General features: G+C 33.5%; 1 pseudogene; it reads right to left on the bottom strand.

The window, feature by feature from the left end:
* Positions 1 to 1,371: 1,371 nt before the first annotated feature.
* On the bottom strand, positions 1,372 to 20,275 carry LOC120116666 (annotated as a pseudogene).
* Positions 20,276 to 21,693: the final 1,418 nt, after the last annotated feature.

The following is a 21,693-nucleotide window of genomic DNA, read 5'->3' as shown; positions in this document are numbered from 1 at the left end:
ACTTAAAGAATAATTATCCCTTTTTTAGAAGTATTAGGTTTGGGAATGGGGGAAAAATACAGGAGCAGTGTTAGGATAATGTTACGTGCCCGGTGCCCATTTATTTATTTTTAAAATCTTTAAATATATTTTAAGGGGCATATGCCATTATTGTTGGTTAACAGTTATCTTTAGGACATATGCCCTTTTGTTCCAAGATTGCCAAGTAAACATTTCATCCAAGTAAAAAAAAGAAAAAAAGCACTTGGTGATGATTATTCCTGAACTTGTCTTTCCCATATTTGTAGTTTTGTTTTCATATAACACTGTGGCAATTGTACCAATGCTTAAAACAAGGTGAGGGCAACATATAAACATGAAACAGTGGCTTCATATTGCAGACTGTCCTGGTGACTGTTGTGTCCCCTTTTACATTTATTAGGTGTAAAACTTGAGCACAGGGATTGGGTTGTGCCTCTGGCCTGCGTACCTTCCAGGAAATGTTACATATTGCTCATCCAACTCCTGTCTTTTAAAAAAAAAGAGGACAATAATAAAGAAATGAAGGGCTATTCGTACTTCCACATCAGGACAAACGAAGAAACTGATTCTCCTACCACCTAATAAGGACACACATAAAGTAAAAGGCGTGAATTTGCAGGTTCATGAACCAATTTTGTAGCATAATTTGGTACGTACCCTTTATGTTCCAAAACTCCTGTGTGTTATTTATGCAAAATGTTCCCTTCAGCAAAGATGCTTAATTATACATTTGGCTGTGCCATTATTCGCAGTGAGCAAAGCTTAGCAGGGTCGAAAAGATCATAATTGTGTAATCCTAACGTCATATCAAGCATGCATTCAAATAACCATTCAACGTTTTTTGTAAAGCATTTTATTTTCCTCCCCCATTCCTTCCTCTGGGTTACATAGAAATAAATTACTGGTAAATAGCCTTGAGTCATTTTTCTTTATTATGGAGTGGCTCCAGGCCTCCAGCCTGTGCAATTTTTTCTCTCCTTAATCGCCATACCAAAAGTAGAATTTCACAGCTGTTCAAATTATTAAAAAAAAAACATGACATGTCCTACAAACCCCACTTCACAAATGGTTATCTAGTAAAAACAATTGGTGAACAAAATACAACACATATCAAAATACTAGTACTAATCACATTAAAAATGCTAAAATTCAACTTTTTAACAACAAATAAGAAACCCAAACAAGCTTCGGAGCCCCAAGTTTAACCCAAAATTTTCATTTCATTTCCAATTCTCTTCTCCGTTCTTATTTACACTTTACCATCCCATTTCCTGTTGGTGGCGAATGAAGGAACAGCCAAGGTGGACTAGGATTCTCCTCACAAGATGGAACAATCATTAGGATTCATCATTAAACATCTGGTGAGGTGGTTGAACAAAAACTGGATAGTTGGGCACGTAGCCGGGTAATGATGCCCATATCCATGCGGGTGTGGGTGCCCGTAACAGTACCCATAACCCGGTTGCCCATATCCAGGATAACTTGGCATGTATCCAGGGTAACCAGGCGTGTATCCATATCCATATTCAGGTTGGACCATAACTCCGTCCTTTTGCCTTCCTTCTTATTCTTTCCACCACCACAATCAGCAGTACCAGCATTAGCATTAGCATTACCATTAGCATTATCATCATTTCCACCATCTACACTGGCATTGCCACCTTTGTTCTTCTTCTTCCCGCCGACACCGCTACCTCCACCGCCGCTGTTACCACCATCACTACCAGCACCAGTCTTTCCACCCTCCTTGTTGTTATCTTTCTCTTTCTTGGGTGGAACAATCTCCACGTTCTTCTTAAGTTTGTCTTTCAGAGCCTCAGCCAGGGCCTTAACATCCATAGTTCCCTTAACCGTGAGCATCTCCTTCTGCGTGTCTACTTTTAACTCATGCACACCTGTATCATCGTCGAAAATCACAAGTCAGAAACTAAAACAAGATTTAAACGACGTTACAGACTTACAGTAGCTGAACGGTAAAATTCTATGCTATCTAGTATCTACAACCCAAAACATTTGATAAGCCACCACCTTGGTTTCGGAGACAATTTTGCGAATCTTTAGAATGCATCCCTGGCACTGGCATTTCAATTGCACCTTCAAATCCGCCGTCGTTAACGCGGCCTGAGCAAATATATATACATATAAAAAAGATTGCTAATTTATTTTACGTAAACAGCAAGAAAGTAATTAATTTTTGACAGAGATGTTGATTTGAAAGCACTTCAAAACCAACATGCAGATACAGTTTTTTGATTGTCGAAAATTAAATTAGAGAATTGAGAACGAGAAAAGAATTACCTCTTTGGGTTTTTTATCTTGTTTATTACCAGAGCCCTGGTTTTGTCTTTGTCAGATTTTTTCTCCTTTTCTCTTCTATGTTATCATCTTTCTTAGGTTGAGGAGCAACGAAATCAACCTTCTTCTTAGACTTCTTGGCAATGTTGTCTTTAATGGCTGTTGGATCCACAGCTCCTATCACTGTCACTTTGTTTGTGTTGCTCTCCGTTTTCACTGTCTCCACCCCTGCAAAAAAAAACAGAGGATGATAAATGTAAAACCCATTAACAAAAAACAGAGGATGAGAGAAATTTTTTTTTGAAACCATTAACAAAGTGTAAATATTCATAACATTAATATAATATATATATATAGTACCTTCTAATTCGCGAACACATTTAAGGATTTTGGAAGAACAACCTTCACAAAGACAATCAACTTGAAAACACGGTTAAGGGACCATTTTCCTTCTTTCCTTATCTCCACTTTTCTGTTTCCATTGTTTTTCTGCAACGTAGACAAAACAACCCATGTAGTATCATCAATCAAAAGAAGAAGAAATAAAAAAATGCAAAAATGAAAATAGAAAAAGAGAGGGAAATGTGGGAAACAGTATTTGGTAACAAACCTCCATAGTGAGTAAAAAACGGTTAAGTGGTTTTGTGATGAGTGGAAATAGGAGGAAACTAAGGAGTCAGAGAAGTTGGAGTATATATAGAGAGAGGAGATGACATAGTGGCGTGAAATGCTAATGATGTATGCATGCATGTTATGGTTGCATTGCATGGATGGGGTTTAAAATAAAAGCGTGAGGTGGGTGGCTTAGATAAGGTTACTAAAGTGGTGGGGGTGATTATATGAGTAATTTGAGGGAGGTGGGTTTGGAAGTTGCTGGCTTGGCTTAGTCTTGTCTGTTTCCTTCTATCTGTCCATTTATGCACCTCTTTGGTTCTTTATTTTACTCCACCACCTGCCCCAAAGTACCACCCTTTTGCCGCACCGTACCCTTTTCATTTAGCCATACAATCCATCACTTTAGTAGCAACTAACTTGAATCTCACCAAACTTTATACCTAGTGTGAACATTTAAAACTATTCAGAATTGAATTTGGATAAATGGAAACTATAAACTCAGCACTTTAATACTAAATCTTGCAATTGTCTATAATTAAAAAAAGTGATCTGTAAACTTGAAAGCCCGTTATTTATTGGAGACAAACCTACCACATGTGTTAGATGAGGTCTGGTATTGTTAGTGGATCGTCAAATACATCAAAGTCCAACTCCCAAGCTCTTAGTAATATCTGGAGCCATGCTAATGACTGATCCAATTAATTAAAAGCATTGACCCAACAGAAACCTGACGCGGAGCTGAAAAGTTAATTGAGACTGGGCTCCAGCTTTTAAAGGAGTTAAATTGTTGGCAAACGCAAAATGCAATTCTTTTTATCAGACCCACCGAGAAAATACAACACAGCTTCCAGCCTGCCACTGGGTAGTTCTGCGGTGCGGCGCCTAAAAAACGGCTAATATACGGTGTGACCGGTTAAACAAGTGACCGGTTAAAATTTAGACCGGTTATGTTATATTATTTAATCGGAAATATTATAAAGTACAATAATATACTAGGTAGCGCTTATATAATGTAATAGGTAGCTTATATTTACCTATTTTATAAGTAAACCGGTATATTTATACCGATAGCATTGCAAATTTACCTATTACATTATATTATATTGAAAGTGTCCATACTTTTTATAAAAAGGATCGATACTTTAACAGTGTTTCATGTTTTCCACCTACAATATTAATTTAATAATTTCATTTGCACAAAAAAATTATTTGATTTTGATATTTTATAAAAAATATTTAGAATTTTTAATTTAATAATAATATATATCGTAACGTAAAAAATAAATCATTAGACGCCTATAATTACTAAATTAATATCTTAAAACTCACTCAAAAGATAACCTTAAATTAATGTTTTCCACAGTGAAAAAAGTATGGACACTTTTATAAAAGGATAGACACTTTACAATATAACCACTACCTATTACATTATATAACGATACCTATTATATAAGGGCTACCTATTACATCATATGTTTACCTTTATATTAAAAGTGTCCATACTTTTTATAAAAAGGATCGATACTTTTTTTAAAAGTTATGTAATTTATGTTTCAATTTTTTTAACAGTGTTCATGTTTCCACCTACAATATTAATTTAATAATTTCATTTGCACAAAAAATTATTTGATTGTTTTTATATTTATAAAATAATATTTAGAATTTTTAATTTAATAATAATATATATCGTAACGTAAGAAATAAATCATTAGACGCCTATAATTACTAAATTAATATCTTAAAACTCACTCAAAGGATAACCTTAAGAACACTTGAAGAAGCAAGAGAACAACTATCCAAGCAATCAAAAACGAGAAAATCCCAACATGATAACAACTGAACATATCATATCAATGTTCAAACTCAAGTTGTAGATTTTGATTTCCTTTTGCTTGGCATCATATGAGATTTGGATTTTGATTTCCTTTTGCTTGGCACCATATGAGCTTTGGATTTTGATGAGCATCGGAAGTATTTCAGACTTATGATTTGGGTGGTACTCAACTTATGATTTTAGTTGCTATTTGTTACATTTCTTGTATACCACCCAGATCATACGCCCGAAACGTTTCTGACGCTTTAAAGTTGACCAAAAAAAAATGGTCGGGATTTCCTCGCGTTTATACGTTGGAAAAAAAACAATGGAAATTAGGAATAATCAATGATAACATGCATATTGGCTTGGGCTAAATTTATAGTGGAGCCGAAATATATATTGAAATTCAAACTCAAATTGAAATTTAAATTCAAACTCCAATTACATATGAAATGAATTTGAAATGCAGTGTTAAATTGAACATGAAAATTGCATAATTGATTCATACTGTTCAAGTAACATGCTTTATGAACCATCAAGCTAAAAGACAATATTGATTGAGTTCAAAGCTGAGTTGTGAGTTGATGGAGTTGTCACACTTGTCACATGGTTGGATAAAGTACTCACATGCGAGATAGATTGTTTTGTTATACATAACCCATCTCAACGAAATTAATCCAATGAAAAAGTGTTATTTCTAAAGTCCGGAACATTATTTTCCAAATAATGTACCCATAACAATGTTCAATTAATGTACCCACAACAATGTTTAATTGATTTGTTGTTTAATTTTCAATTTGAATTATTTGATTTAATAATTTCATTTGCACAAAAATTATTTGATTGTTTTGATATTTTATAAAATAATATTTAGAATTTTAATTTAATAATAATATATCGTAACGTAAAAATAAATCATTATACGCCTATAATTACTAAATTAATATCTTAAAACTCACTCAAAAGATAACCTTAAATTAATGTTTTCCACAGTGAAAAAGTATGGACACTTTTATAAAAAGGATAGACACTTTACAATATAACCACTACCTATTACATTATATAAACGATACCTATTACATTATAAGGGCTACCTATTACATCATATGTTTACCTATTATATTGAAAGTGTCCATACTTTTTATAAGAAGGATCGATACTTTTTTTAAAAGTATGTAATTTTGTTTCAATTTTTTTTAACAGTGTTTCATGTTTTCCACCTACAATTGATTTAATAATTTCATTTGCACAAAAATTAGTTGATTGTTTGATATTTTATAAAATTATTTAGAATTTTTAATTTAATAATAATATATACCGTAACGTAAAAAATAAATCATTAGACGCCTATAATTACTAAATTAATATCTTAAAACTCACTCAAAAGATGTATATACCTAAATATGTAGTTAACAAACATACCTAAATATGTAGTTATTGTACATACCTAAATTTAATGATAATATACTTGTTATTGTACATACCTAAATATGTACTGCGAATTTAATGTTGTACCCACCCTTTAACTACCACTACAATGACACATCCTATTGAAAGCAGCACGACAGAAACATGTTCAAATGAACCTTTGTTTACATCCATCAACTCCTGGAGCACTGAACTTGCACAACAAAATTTTTGCCATGGAATACTGATGTAGACAATGTTAAGCCAACCGAGGAATGCCATGAAGTACATAATGTTGATGAATCTGACAGATTGGTTGGTCAGCTCTTCTGTTCACGTGATCAGCTTGGCACTTTTACAAGGGATTCGCACGGGAACATGGGTTTAGTGCACGTAAGGGAACAACACGGCTTGACGTGGAAGGGAATGTGAAGACACAAGAATTTTGTTGTTCCAAAGAAGGGTTTCGAGTATCAAAAGTCAATACTGTTGATCGTCAACGTGCTCATACGCCAGTCACAAGAACAGGATGTAAGGCTAGAGTCGTAGTTACAGCAACAAATACAAACGATCAGTGGGTTATAAGTAAGTCTGATCAGAAACATAATCATGCATTGTGCACATCTGCTATGACACCATTTATGCGTTAATAGAGCTGTAAGTAAGGCTGATATCGATGAGGCAACAACATTGAAAGAGGTCGGTGTTGGCACGTCACAAGTAATGAACTATTTAACGCAGGCAGGGGGCTATCATAATGTTGGATTTACACATAAAGACCTCTACAATGCACTTCAAAGAGGTAAAGCAAAGGAAATCGTCGATGGGGATGTGAATGCGCTTATTGCCTACTTTGATTATAAGAACATGATGATCCCGGGTTTTTTATGACATACTCGGTAGACGAATCGGGGGCATTGTATAATCTTATTTGGTCGGATTCTACATCGAGATCGGATTACACATGCTTCGGTGAAGTAATTGCGTTCGACACAACGTACAAAGATAATTTGTATGGTCGACCAATTATGCCTATTGTTGGTGTCAATCATCACCATAACACAATTGTGTTTGCCACTGCCATAATCGCTGACGAAACGTCTCAATCTTTCGAGTGGGTGCTACAGAATTTTTTAGAAGCCATGATGAATAAATCACCTATTTCTGTTGTAACGATGGGGATAGGGCAATGCAGAGGGCTATCAAATCTGTTATCCCTTATGCTAAGCACAGATTATGTTCTTGGCATCTTTCTCGCAATGCACAAGCTAACATTGGTGACCCAAAGTTTACAGCAGCATTCTCAAAATGCATGGCTTCCTGGTGGACCAAGGAATTTGATATTCAATGGCGTTCGATTGTTTCAGAATTCAACGTCCAAAAGCATCCATGGGTGATTGAGAAGGGAAATACACGACACTTATGGGCACAAGCATATCTAACCGGTCATTTCTTTGCCAATATTCGCTCAACACAAAGGTGCGAGTCTATGAATGCTTCACTAGCTATTGCACTGAAACACAAGAAGACATATTTAGATGTTGTTCGTGCAATTGAAGATGGAATTAGTAGAATGCGTATGAACTAGTTGAAAGCGGATTACTTAAGTTCCCATACGAAGCCCTTCCAGATCACAAAACTGGTCGACCTTGAAAGCCATGCCGCTGCGATTTTTACCCGTGAATCTTTTCGTGTGTTCCAAGATGAACTTATACGGGAGACATTGTACCGGATTGAGGCAGAGATTAAGTCCTTATCAGATGAATGTCAACATTATATTTTGTCAAAGTACGCAGAAAAAAATAGGAAATTTGAAATTAGTTTTGATTCTCGTACGAAAACTCTAATTTGCTCCTGCAAAAAATTCGAGACCGTTGGACTTCCGTGTCGCCATCAACTTCACATTTTGAAGCAATTGGACTACACATATTTGCCCGGGACTTTGATTCAAAGTAGGTGGACTAATGATGTGAAGGCTTCTGCACCCAGCTATGTTGATTTGAATGTGTCTCCAGAAGTGATGCAAATGGCAAGGTTCGCTGCTCTACGTTCAACGTCAAGTAGGTTATGCTACATTGCATCAAAGACAGACGAGTCTTTCAAACCGCAAGAGATGAGATGAAAAAACTAATAGAAGAATTAAAAACTCGTTTGGTTTGAATCATTCAGTCAACCAGAGCATTGTAGTAAACAATGTTCGTGACCCTCAACGAAAACAACGCAAGCGAAAAGAAGTGCCGAAGAACAAGGTCGAGAAGAAAATTAGGCGATGTGGGTACTGCAACGGTGAGGGGCATAACAAACTAACATGTCCTCAAGTCAAGCTTAGTTTGAGTACAAGCACACAGCCTACATCAACTGATTTTTTCGAAGACGGAATGGAATGACAACGATCTCCATATAATATATCGTAAGTATCAACATGACTCCTATTGTATGTACATATAAATATTTGAATGAAGGAAGAAAAACCGCGTTACTTCAAATTACCGACACTTTTTTAAATGGTATCGACACATTTTTATTCCAATCTGGACATAAAGTACACAATATTATAAAGTGTCGATATAGGTTGTAGACCTATTCGCTCAAAACCGGTATATTTATACCGGTTATATTACAAAATTATCTATTACATTATAATTATGGGTTCCGATGTGTAAAATGTCGACACTTTTTTAAATCGTATCGACACATTTTTATTCCAATCTGGACATAAAGTACCGACACAATATAAAGTGTCGATATAGGTTGTAGACCTATTCGCTCATAAAACCGGTATATTTATACCGGTTATATTACAAAATTATCTATTACATTATAATTATGGGTTCCGATGTGTAAAATGTCGACACTTTTTTAAATCGTATCGACACATTTTTTTCCAATCTGGACATAAAGTACCGACACAATATTATAAAGTGTCGATATAGGTTGTAGACCTATTCGCTCATAAAACCGTATTTATACCGTTATATTACAAAATTATCTATTACATTATAATTATGGGTTCCGATGTGTAAAATGTCGACACTTTTTTAAATCGTATCGACACATTTTTCTTCCAATATGGACATAAAGTACCGATACAATATTAAAAAGTGTCGATATAGGTTGTAGACCTATTCGCGCATAAGACCGGTATATTTATACCGGTTATATTGCAAATTTACCTATTTATTATAATATGTTGAAAGTGCCCATACTTTTTATAAAAAGGATCGATACTTTTTTTAAAGATATGTAATTTATGTTTCATATTTTTTAAGTATGTTCATGTTTTCCACCTACAATATATTTAATAATTTCATTTGCACAAAAAATTAGTTGATTGTTTGATATTTTATAAAATAATATTAAGAATTTTTAATTTAATAATAATTATATACCGTAACGTAAAAATTAATCATTAGACGCCTATAATTACTAAATTAATATCTTAAAACTCACTCAAAAGATAACCTTAAATTAATTTTTCCACAGTGAAAAAAGTATAGACACTTTTATAAAAAGGATAGATACTTTAATATATTAAAAAAGTATAGACACTCAAATGTATATGTACACATAGAAGCAAATATGGAATAATTAATGAAAATATACACACAATATAATCACACCAAAATATAAATACACAAGAATGTTCAAATAATGTACGACAAACAAAATTAATCCGATGAAAAAGGGTTGTTTCTAACGAAGTCCGGAAACATTAGAGGCCTTCAAACAATTTTCCAAATACTCTCGTATGTTTCCGCCTTTTTCTGAGGACATACATAAATATTTCAATTATCAAACTAATGAGGTGCAATTTTACTAACAATAAATTAAATTCGCATAAGCATGAATAAATTTGTGTCATACCTAGAGCTTTGTCGTTCGAATGGGAAGCAGCGTCAAAGGTATGTGGACATATGTAATTGTATTTCTATATAAACACATAAGTTGTTAAATAATCAATGTCTGAACACCTGTTCAACTGGAAAAACATATTGCATAAATGCAACTACCGGATTATAAATCATTTTTCCGCTGATCATCGACCAAAAGTGTATTTAGCTCGTTAAAAATCTGGACACGCGTTCCAAACATCATTGAGATCTTTACAGTAGGTAACAGAATCGTATGTTTTGCATTTTTTTTGATCCTGTTCACAAACAGTCGAACATAAATATGTAGGAATCATAGACAACGAAAAGTCAGCAAACTGTAATGACATTCATCTTACCCACACGAATAGAAAATGCTCGGAAAATACAGGTAGTTTCTCAAGTACACGGTCGACGTTATGCCTGAGATTGTAATCAAGTTTGAATGTTAACATTCAAATGTATATTAACGATTTTGACTACAGTAATTCAATTGCCTCAAACATGTTCTAACCTCATATTTGAAGACCAAAGGGCAACAACAAATTGTCGACACAAAATTGCATAAATTCAAATAATCCTCTTCTGAGGACAACATCTACAACATGAAGAAAATGAGATTAAAGTTCTACGCTTATATGTTAAAATAATGGATACAAAAGAATAGAATTAAAACCTGCCGACAGTCTTGGGATGTAGGCAAGGACACCATTGAGATCAAAAATTAAAAGTTTCTTGAAGGCGGCGTTGCAGACACGATATACTTGTTTGGATCATCATCTTCATCATCATCATCATCATCGTCATCATCTTCATCGCCAGCTTCATCGTCATCATCATCGTCATCTTCATCGTCAGCTTCATCTTCTGCGACCGCTTGGTTGTCCACATCTGTTAAAAGAAAATAAATAAAGTTCAGAACGTGTAAATGTTAAGAAACATAGATAATGAATTACCTAACTCGTTTGATGTCGTTGACTAAATTCGTTACGCAACATGGAGACTTCACGTTGCAATGATGAAATATCGGATCGCATTCCACTCACAAGGGAATCAATATGCTCCCGAAAATTGACCATGTATTCCATCACGGTCTTAATTGTGACATCCTCTGCAACTGGAGCTTCTTCCATCATTGCGTCTCCACTTGGTTGCTCTTCTTCATGGCCAATGGGGTCATTTCCTCCCTCTCTTGATCTAATCCGACCTCCTTGACACGCTTCCAACCGAGTTTTTCAACAAATCATATCCGCTTTTTTAATAAATACCATGTCAATCTTGCGGGTTAATCAAACAGGGGCGTCATGCGAAAAATCAACTTCCTTCTTCTTCAACAGATGGGTGATGACACATCCATATGGTAGTGTAGTTAAATTGTTGCTCCCCTTTGTGACCATATATACAATTGTATTAAATATGAGTTTTGCAATGTTTGGAGCCGTTTTGGATTATACTTTGCTATCCACCAATAATCGCTGTCGAAGCGTTGAATGTTTTCCCCCACTAGGCCGGATATACCATGTGAGCATTTTGTGAAACACTCGACTCTACATCGAGGTGAATTGGGCTATTTCTAGTAACCCTTTTAATTGTAGACCAATCACACATTTTCATCTGAATCCCTGTATTCGCTACACCTAAACCCTCCGCAATAGTTTCAGGAGATATATATATATCCTTCCCCATGACATGTATTAATTCCTTATATTAGTCTTATTAGGCTCGTGCTGTAAGGAAGCATTGTTGTAGAAGACTCTAACTAGGTTGGGATAATATCTTGGTTCTACACCAGGAATTCAAGCCAACCCCAAGATGTAATGTGGATTTAAAACTAATGCATTTTCATCAAACAAGAAACCCAGGTCAATGACACGTTCGGGACGAATCTTCCTTACTTTAAAACTCGTCTGCCATCTTTGTTTCTCCATGTCGGATCTAAAGTTCAGAGTTTCGAAGGACCTGATTCCTCAGAAGAATCGTTTGTTACAGAAGGAGGTGGTTGAGAAGAACTGGGTTGAGAAGAGCTTTGAGAAAGACCTCGCTTCTGACGCTGACGTTTTGGAGCCATTTTGGTTGGATGCTACCCCTATTACAATGGAACACAAACACATTCAGGATAAAACTCCAATATAGAAATCAATCAAACCCATAAAATATCGATAAATTTACCTGAATATCTGATCGTCACTTATGATAACGGTAGAAGAAAGAGGAAGATCTGCTGCTTGCATTTATGTTTAGGTTTCTCGATTAAGAGTACTATATATCGTAAACGGTGGAAAACACTTTATATTTAAATTAGTATCGACACAAACTATATTAGTGTCGACACATTATTTAGACATATTCTCTCATAAAACCGGTATAATTGTACCGGTTAGATTGAAAAATTACATATTACATTATACTTTTGGGTTCGATGATTTTGGGATCGACACTTTTTATATATGGATCGACACTTTATGGGTGCACCTTGTTTTCCATTCATTCTGGGAAAAAAATATCGACACAAACTATATTAGTGTCGACATTATTTAGACATATTCTCTCATAAAACCGGTATAATTGTACCGGTTAGATTGAAAATTACATATTACATTATACTTTTGGGTTCGATGATTTTGGGATCGACACTTTTTATATATGGATCAATACTTTATGGGTGCACCTTGTTTCCATTCATTCTGGGAAAAAAATATCGACACAAACTATATTAGTGTCGACACATTATTTAGACATATTCTCTCATAAAACCGGTATAATTGTACCAGTTAGATTGAAAAATTACATATTACATTATACTTTTGGGTTCGATGATTTTGGGATCGACACTTTTTATATATGGATCGACACTTTATGGGTGCACCTTGTTTTTAATTCATTCTGGAAAAAATATCGACACAAACTATATTAGTGTCGACACATTATTTAGACATATTCTCTCATAAAACCGGTATAATTGTACCGGTTAGATTGAAAAATTACATATTACATTATACTTTTGGGTTCGATGATTTTGGATTGACACTTTTTATATATGGATCGACACTTTATGGGTGCACCCTGTTTTCCATTCATTCTGGAAAAAAAATATCGACACAAACTATATTAGTGTCGACACATTATTTAGACATATTCTCTCATAAAACCGGTATAATTGTACCGGTTAGATTGAAAAATTACATTACATTATACTTTTGGGTTCGATGATTTTGGGATCGACACTTTTTATATATGGATCGACACTTTATGGGTGCACCCTGTTTTCCATTCATTCTGGAAAAAAAATATCGACACAAACTATATTAGTGTCGACACATTATTTAGACATATTCTCTCATAAAACCGGTATAATTGTACCGGTTAGATTGAAAAATTACATATTACATTATACTTTTGGTTTTCGATGTTTTGGGATTGACACTTTTTTATATATGGATCGACACTTTATGGGTGCACCCTGTTGGCCATATTGTAAATTTGCCTTTTACTTCCAAGTATCGACATGACCCTTAATGTGTATAAGAAACATGTACAACAACATACTGCTAACTTTTCTCATCTCATTCATAATTATTCACATACAAAAATATAAATCGTATACAAATTATAAATCTTATACAAAATTAACTCGACATTTACATCATTGCATCCTTTTGTTATCTTATGTAATATTGCAGCTTTTGTTATCTCATGTCTTCGTTCATTTGATTGTGGCTTACGAGATCGTTTAATACTCGCGATCGATCCCATCTCCAACAACCTATATTCAAATTGTCAGAACGTTAAGTATTGTCAACTACAGCATTCAATCTACGACTTTTAACAATTTTACCACAAACATTTTTTCTATCCACTTACAAAATCACCAGTTGCCCCTGTAGAACCGATCGATTCCATCCACATCATCACATACATGCCGCAATCATATCTGTTACAAAATTTGAAAACCACACATGTCAATTATGATGAATACTGCATAAATTAAGCTTTCTATTTGTGATAACATCTCATACCCATTCAATTGCTTATTCTTCTTATGCTCCACAAATTTGAAATTTTTCAAGGGATACTTTCCTAGAGATCCACATGACTCAACCCAAATGCGTTTCTTATTATAAGAATCTAATATTTTAATCTGCATTAAAATAGAAGAAGTTATGCACCAAAAAAATTATGCATTATAATTTACATAATGTCCTTTCATACATACATACATACCAATCTCTTAGCATCCTTCACTCTCTGTTTAGCTGCTTCAGTTGTAAACATACTATCATATATTGTTACAACATGATCTACCATATCCACACCAACAGATACCAATGTGAATTATGGTAGTTTATTGTGATCATTATCTGCAACAAATTTCACACCCAATTTGACAAAATTCAACATTCTATATCCGAAAACATCATTTGCAATTGGTATGGTGTCTTACCTTCTCACAGTCGGTGAATTTCACATAGTTATCCAATATGACACCCCAGAAGGTAGAAATATTCTCAACACTTTCTTTGTTGTTGGCTTCCAACGCCTGTTGCTGTAATTACGCAACAAACATTATTAATTTACCGTCTATAACACTACTTTTCAATATTTATTAATTTAACTCACCACTAAGAGGTATGGAAGGTAGCCAATCCTCCGGTGTGACTTTTGAGAATCGTAGCATATGGTCCAGGCGAGTAAATCGATAACCTAACAAAATTAATTACACAATCAGAACATATTCAATAAGTTTTATTTATTTTCTACTTTCTACTTACCACACCGCCAACCCATTCCGTAGGCTTCAACGTTGCAACGTCGTATACAGTAGCGAATTGATTTCCCATTGATATTACAGAATATCTGTATGAATCATTAGGATTAATATCTTGTCATGAAATATTTAAATATCACTCACAAAACAATATATTTCACTTACCCCGATTCTAACTCGCTATTCCATAAATAATCACAAATTGCAGCTTCGATGTCATCAATTCCGGTTGGAATATCCGCTTTTTCAACCTACAATTTTGCATACAAATTTTTGTCACAACAACATAATAAAAATCAAATTAAGTATTCTTTTATTAAACTTACCTTCTGCTTCTTCTTCTGGGGTGCAGGACATTCCGAATCCAAAACTGCTGCTATAACACTCTCCGGTGTATAAATGACATCGACTTCCTTCCTCCTCATTTCTTCCATCTCTTCTTCTTCCTCCTCCCTCTTTTCTTCTTCATATTTTTTCAGTTCATCGTACTTTTTTTCTACATAGCTCTTCATATCTTTTATTTCACCCTTCAATTGAGCTCCTTCATCCGAGTATTTATCAACCACCCCCTTCACCCCCGTAAGTTCACTCCTCAAATCAACAACCTCCTTCACCACTCCCTCAAATTTTTCTCCCGTCACCATCTTAATATCACCCCTTAACACCCCAACTTCTTTCACCACTTCACCCCTCAACACCTCTACTTCTTTCACCACTCCATCTATTTTTCCTTCCACTACCCCCTTATGCCTCTCGAGTGTATCTTCGACTCTCTCGAGTTTCTCTAACGACTTGATCAAGTTTCTCTTCGACTCTTGATTGTCTTTGCATGATTTCAAATTGGATTTTTTTGATATCAGCCAATTCAGACATCAAAATGTCGAAGTTACTCTGTTTTGCTTCACCGTCGTCCCACTCACCTTCATCCCCCAATACAACCATCCCTCCTTTCTTCTCCTCTGCCTCCACTGCCTCCTCTACATCCTTGCCAATAACCTTCAAAAATTAAATTACAATATTAAGACATTGATTATATTCTTAATATTATTTAATTACATTTATTACCATTTCTTGCTTCTTCCCTCTATCCAACTTCAACTTCACCATCACTCTAACCACCTCTTCCTTCCCCATGCACGGATGCGTGCCACTCCGGTTCTTTCATAAGCCGGCACTGCCTCACAGCCCGACCAAAAATCGAACAGTGCAACCTGCATTTATAATAAAATTTATATTTTTATATAAAAACACAAAAAAGTGATTCAACTCATTTACCTCTAAGATTGCTATGCACCCTTTGAGGTATCTCTGGCTGCCCTTTTTAAAGGTGATTATTGATTCAATCAATCTCGAATGGATATATTCAGCCCAATTGAATTCACCCTTCAAGCCTTCATCGCAAATGAGCTTCATATATTCCTTGTTCGTTGACGTATCACCCGTTGGACAAAGAAATATCCCGACAAGGTACAATAGAACTCGGGCCTTCAGCTCATCCCCCAAGTAAGATCCACTTTTGATATCCTCTTCAACTTCAGTATATGTCACCTTATGATTCAAACCATATTTGGAGGCAAGTGCTTTCCAGTTCTTACTCCTACAGACTTCTATAACACTTTTGCCTTTGTTTTGTACCCCAATACGGCTGCAGCAGTCGATACCCCCAGAGGGAATGAATAATCACCATACTTAGCCATACATTGACTGACGTCAAATTGTGCCATCAAGGATCGACACAATTCCCTCCGAATAGGTCGATCCCTTACTCCGATCAACGATCCAAAACCTATTTCTCAGCACATTCAACTGACCCTTCTCCTAAGGTGTTTAATTAATAAATTCACCCTTTTAATGCTGCATCTTGTCGACACTTCCTACATTTTTTAACAATATAATGTTATAGTTCTTATATTTTGTATCAACGTATTTACAAGTTTAATGAATACCTTATTTTCATGTGCTTTCCTCGTTCTTTGTATTCTTTACTATCATTCCTTGACTGTGTGATGTAAGGTTCCTTTTCAGCATCACTCATTGAATTCCATTTGGACCTCACATCTTTTTCACCTAATATTAAACATAAACGTTTCTTAATCAATACATTAACACTAAATACTAATACTACTCAATGTCAATTTCATTTTACATACCGAACCGCTCTGTGTGCCATCTCCCTTCATCCTTTTGCATTCGGCCATACTGTTAACATTTAAAATTTGTAATCAATTTAAAGTTTATCGATACTTTAATCCAATTACCATTTCAACAATAATAACAAAAAGACATTGATACTTACTAGAATTACATATATCCACCCTTTGGTTGCTTTCGAGTCTCGGCCTCAATTTCAAAGTCATCTGCTCCACCAACAATTTTCCAACCCATTGACTCCATTTTTCCTTCATATATCAGTTTACGCAAATCAAATTATTTTGTTACATACACTTTTCAATATACAAATATAGATAACTACTCTTGTGGTAAAACGGTTTTCTTCAAAAGAATTTGAATGGCCACACCAAAATGTGTCGGCACATTTATACAACCTATAATATCATTTTCTACCTATAATATTTAATAAAAGTATCGACATTTATATTTTTCCTTGAATATCTATTTCTACCTGCAATCGGTCCCAAATGCTTCCTTACTCCAAAACCCCAAACAACACATAAAAAACCCTATCGCGATTACTGTAATAATAAAAAATTAGGGTTTCGACAACATACTTTTCGATTCGACTGCAGCAACAAACAAACAAACTTCGCTTTAGAAACGCCTTCTGAAATGCAGCAACAATTACTCTTCGATTTCAAAACTCGTCTGTTCTATCTTTTTTCAGAGGATATTTAGCTATGGCCTTTATATTTCATCGGATATGTTATTTATATTTAATCGATACAAATACAAAGTGTCGATACTTTTATGTCAGGTGTCGATACTTTCGAAAGGATAATTACCTATTTCTTTGAAAGTGTCGATAATTTATTACACGTACTTACGAAAGTATCGACACTTTCAATATATCCGGTATCATTTTACCGGTTTTATCATATTTTTTACCTGTTATATCGTTGTGGATCGATATTTTTTTAAAGTATCGACACATTATAGGCGCTATAACTGCTTCTCTTTTAAATTCACAAAGTGTCGATCCTTATATAACGTATCGACACTTTTAAATTTACCGGTTTTATCATTTTGTTACCGGTTTTATCATATTTTTACCTGGTATATCGTTTTGGATTGATATATTTTTTAAAAGTATCGACACTTTTTAGGATTTAAAACTGCTTTTAAAGTTATGTAATTATGTTTCAATTTATTTAATAGTGTTTCATGTTTTCCACCTACAATATTAATTTAATAATTTAATTTACACAAAATTTTATTTGATTGTTTTGATATTTTATAAAATATTATTTAGAATTTAAATTTAACAATATTAACCAAATAATTTAATAAATATGTTTTCAACAGTGAAATAAGTATGGACACTTTTATAAAAATGATATATACTTTTTTTGAAAGTTATGTAATTTATGTTTCAATTTTTTAATAGTGTTTCATGTTTTCCACCTACAATATTAATTTAATAATTTCATTTACACAAAAATTATTTGATTGTTTTGATATTTTTAAAATATTATTTAGATTTTAAATTTAACAATATTAACTAAAGATAATAATAAATATATTTTCACAGTGAAATAAGTATGGACACTTTTATAAAAAGGATAGATAATTTACAATATAACAGGTAAAAATATGACAAAACCAGATTCATTATGACAAAACCGGTAAAATTTACTTGATATGTTAAACGTATGGACACTTTATAAAAAGGATAGATACTTACCGATAACCAAAGTTTACCGGTTACCAAATTTTTTAATAGTTTTTCATATTTTCTACCTAAACATTATTAGTTGTCAACATAATAGGTACCGCTAAACCGAATTTATTAAATACATTTTAATGTATCCGGTAATGCTGTATATTAGCCGTATATTAACCCGTCTTTCCTGAGACAATCCCCTGCCACTGCCGTATAAAGTGATATAAGCTTTGGGCACCTATTATGCAGTGAATGTAACACCCCAAAGTGAAAATTTAGACTATGACCAAAAATAAAATAGAAGATTGGTCTTATTCAACATTGTTATAGAAGTGGCTAAATTTAATTTAATGATAAGCAAGATATTTGAAAACTTTGATCTTGAATTATATATAGTGTGAATTAGCTTAAGAATTAATTCAAATAAGTAGATATATTCCTTTTATAATTCCAAAAATATTAATACTTGCCCCTGGTACCTGTCGAAAACTCCTTTCATTGTTCTGTAAGTGGCTATCAATTACTTTTAAAAAACGAAAGAAAGAAAAGAGTAAATGGTTATCAATTTATTCTATTTATTCACCTTTCTTTTCTTTTTCATTTCATTTTGATATGCGACTATATTAACTTTGATGTTGGTCGTAGACTACCTGTATTATTTGTTTCTCATTTATTTTCATATATCATATTTATTTTCATATATCATATATTTATTTTTCTTATGTTTCTTTAGTTTCTCATAATTTTATCTTTAAGACACATTTCTTCTACTTTTATGACACTTTTTTTATTGTTTATTTTTATTGTTTAATTTTTAGGGTTTGATTTAACGTCACATCAATTGATCAAGATGACGGTTATTTGTTATCCTATTGATTTCTCCTGTTTCAGACCCTTAGATTAGACTTGAATACACAAAGTAGATAGTTTATTTACAATGTTCGATTCTAATTTGTAGTTGTCAATAATCTTTCAGTAGTTTAATTCCTTGTTATGATTCATTTAATCATTTACCGATGCAATCAGATTATTTGTATATGTCTTTTTGTTTGTTTTTTGGATGGGTTTTAACCTTTTTATGTATGGTACTTCTATGATCTTGAGTTGCTAGTTTATTGTGTCAATAATTATAGTAAACTATTATAATTATGAGTATAATTTATAATTTTTTATTATAATTTATATATTTTCTTTTTTTAATAAAATTAACGATTCTATTTATGTAAATAAAAAAAAAGCAAATTGGGATTTAGGAAGAATAAGTTAACAAGAAAAGAGGGTGTCTAGTGTGGATGGGCGGCTGCAATGTTGAACATACGAAAACAGAATTATAGCCTTTTGAAAACTGACGTAATTAAGTTAAGCAAATTGGAACACAACTTTGCCAATTTAATGACATGAAGGTATGGATTGCCTTGCAATTTGGTTGTGTGGTTGTCGTGTTTTAACACTTATCTCTACGTATCTTTTCTTTCCAAATATCTGAAACCTGGTTGGTTTCCCTGATTCACCCAAGCCCCATCAAATCCCCGGGTCCCTCCTGTAGATCCAAATGCTACCCTCTGTATCAAAGTCTTGATGAAGAAAGAATGAAATTGTTGGAGGATGATGAACACTATTTCACGGTTTATATCTCTTCCAAATGTCATTGATATCCAATAATCCAAGTCCAACCTACAACAAACACTTCCACTGAAATTATTTCTATCGAGAATGACTATAAAGAAAGGCAATGAAATATATTTATTTTTAAAAAAATATTGATTTCTAATACATTAAATTTCATCTTAATTATAAATCATATAATTTAACACCTGATATTATAAGGAGATCTAATATTGGTTTAAGACTATTTTTAAAAAATCTCTATATATTTTGATTAACCCGAATTGCTTCTTAAAGTGTTATTCTACTGATATAATGATTTTTTACTGTTGTTTTCAAATTTATAAATATTAGGTGTATAGATTCGTAATCAAAAATCACAAACATTTGAAAATTCAAATAATTTTAAAAAAAAATTGACAAGTTTTTTTTTTCTAGTTCTTTAATTTTATTATAGTTCTTTAATCACAAACATACGAATTGCTCCGAATTCTGTGCACTCGAAACCGGAGTGGACTGCTGGTGGTATTACACTTCTGATCGGAAAGCACACAGAGAGAATATTTAGAAAACACTTGGAGAGTAAATTCTGAATGTTGAGACGAACGGCGGCGGTGTGCGAGAGTCCCACTTGTTCTCTTTCACTCAACAAATAGGAAATTCAAACATTAAATACTCATTCCCAATAGTATGTCCAATACCATATGGGATTGAGTATTACCAACAATTACAAGTAAGAATGATGCAGGGGGCTTTACCCAAACCCTCTGGAACTCGTAATTTTAGGTGCTAATGGAGATATGGAAAGAGTCTAGTTTAAGTGAGTGGGTAGTTAGGGGATGGATCAGAAATGTAGACGTTCAAGGTTTGGATGATAGAGAAAATGCACTGTGCCAAAAATTTATGTTGATTCAACAATTTTCCCTACTACCATCAGTATTTTAACCTCAATGGATTGTGGGGATACTTTGAAACACAATGTTACGACAGGATAATAAATCAGGACAGCCGTCGCTCTGCCTTTTCTCTTTATTTCATCTCAACAAACAATCCAACATATTTCCTGTCCAGATAAGGATACTGCCTTAGTAACGCCCATCATCCTTTTTTTTTTTAAAAAAAGCCATAAAACACTATACCTCTATTTACTTGTTTTATTTTATTGCAAAATTATAAAATAAGGTTCAATTTAAAAATAATTTTTTTTAAAATTTAGATAATATTAAGTTTGTTTCATGATCTATATGATATCGAAAATTGTCAAATTGAATACTTGGTATAGTGAGAAGCACAATAGAACCAGTAACCAACCCGTGCATAAATTTGTTTTTCTTCAAAAACAAAACTCAAACTCAATCTAAACTTTTAGTTGTTTTGGGTATATGAATTTTAGAATACAAAAGGAAACATAAGAAAAGGATAGCAGCAACATTTAATATATGCACAACCAAAACCTAGACCT

The sequence above is a fragment of the Hibiscus syriacus genome, unplaced genomic scaffold (genome assembly GCF_006381635.1).
Source record: "Hibiscus syriacus cultivar Baekdansim isolate YM2019G1 unplaced genomic scaffold, ASM638163v2 tig00110301_pilon, whole genome shotgun sequence".
NCBI lineage: Eukaryota > Viridiplantae > Streptophyta > Magnoliopsida > Malvales > Malvaceae > Hibiscus > Hibiscus syriacus.
The sequence above is the reverse complement of the archived record's forward strand: the minus strand, read 5'-3'. Positions and strand labels throughout refer to the sequence as shown.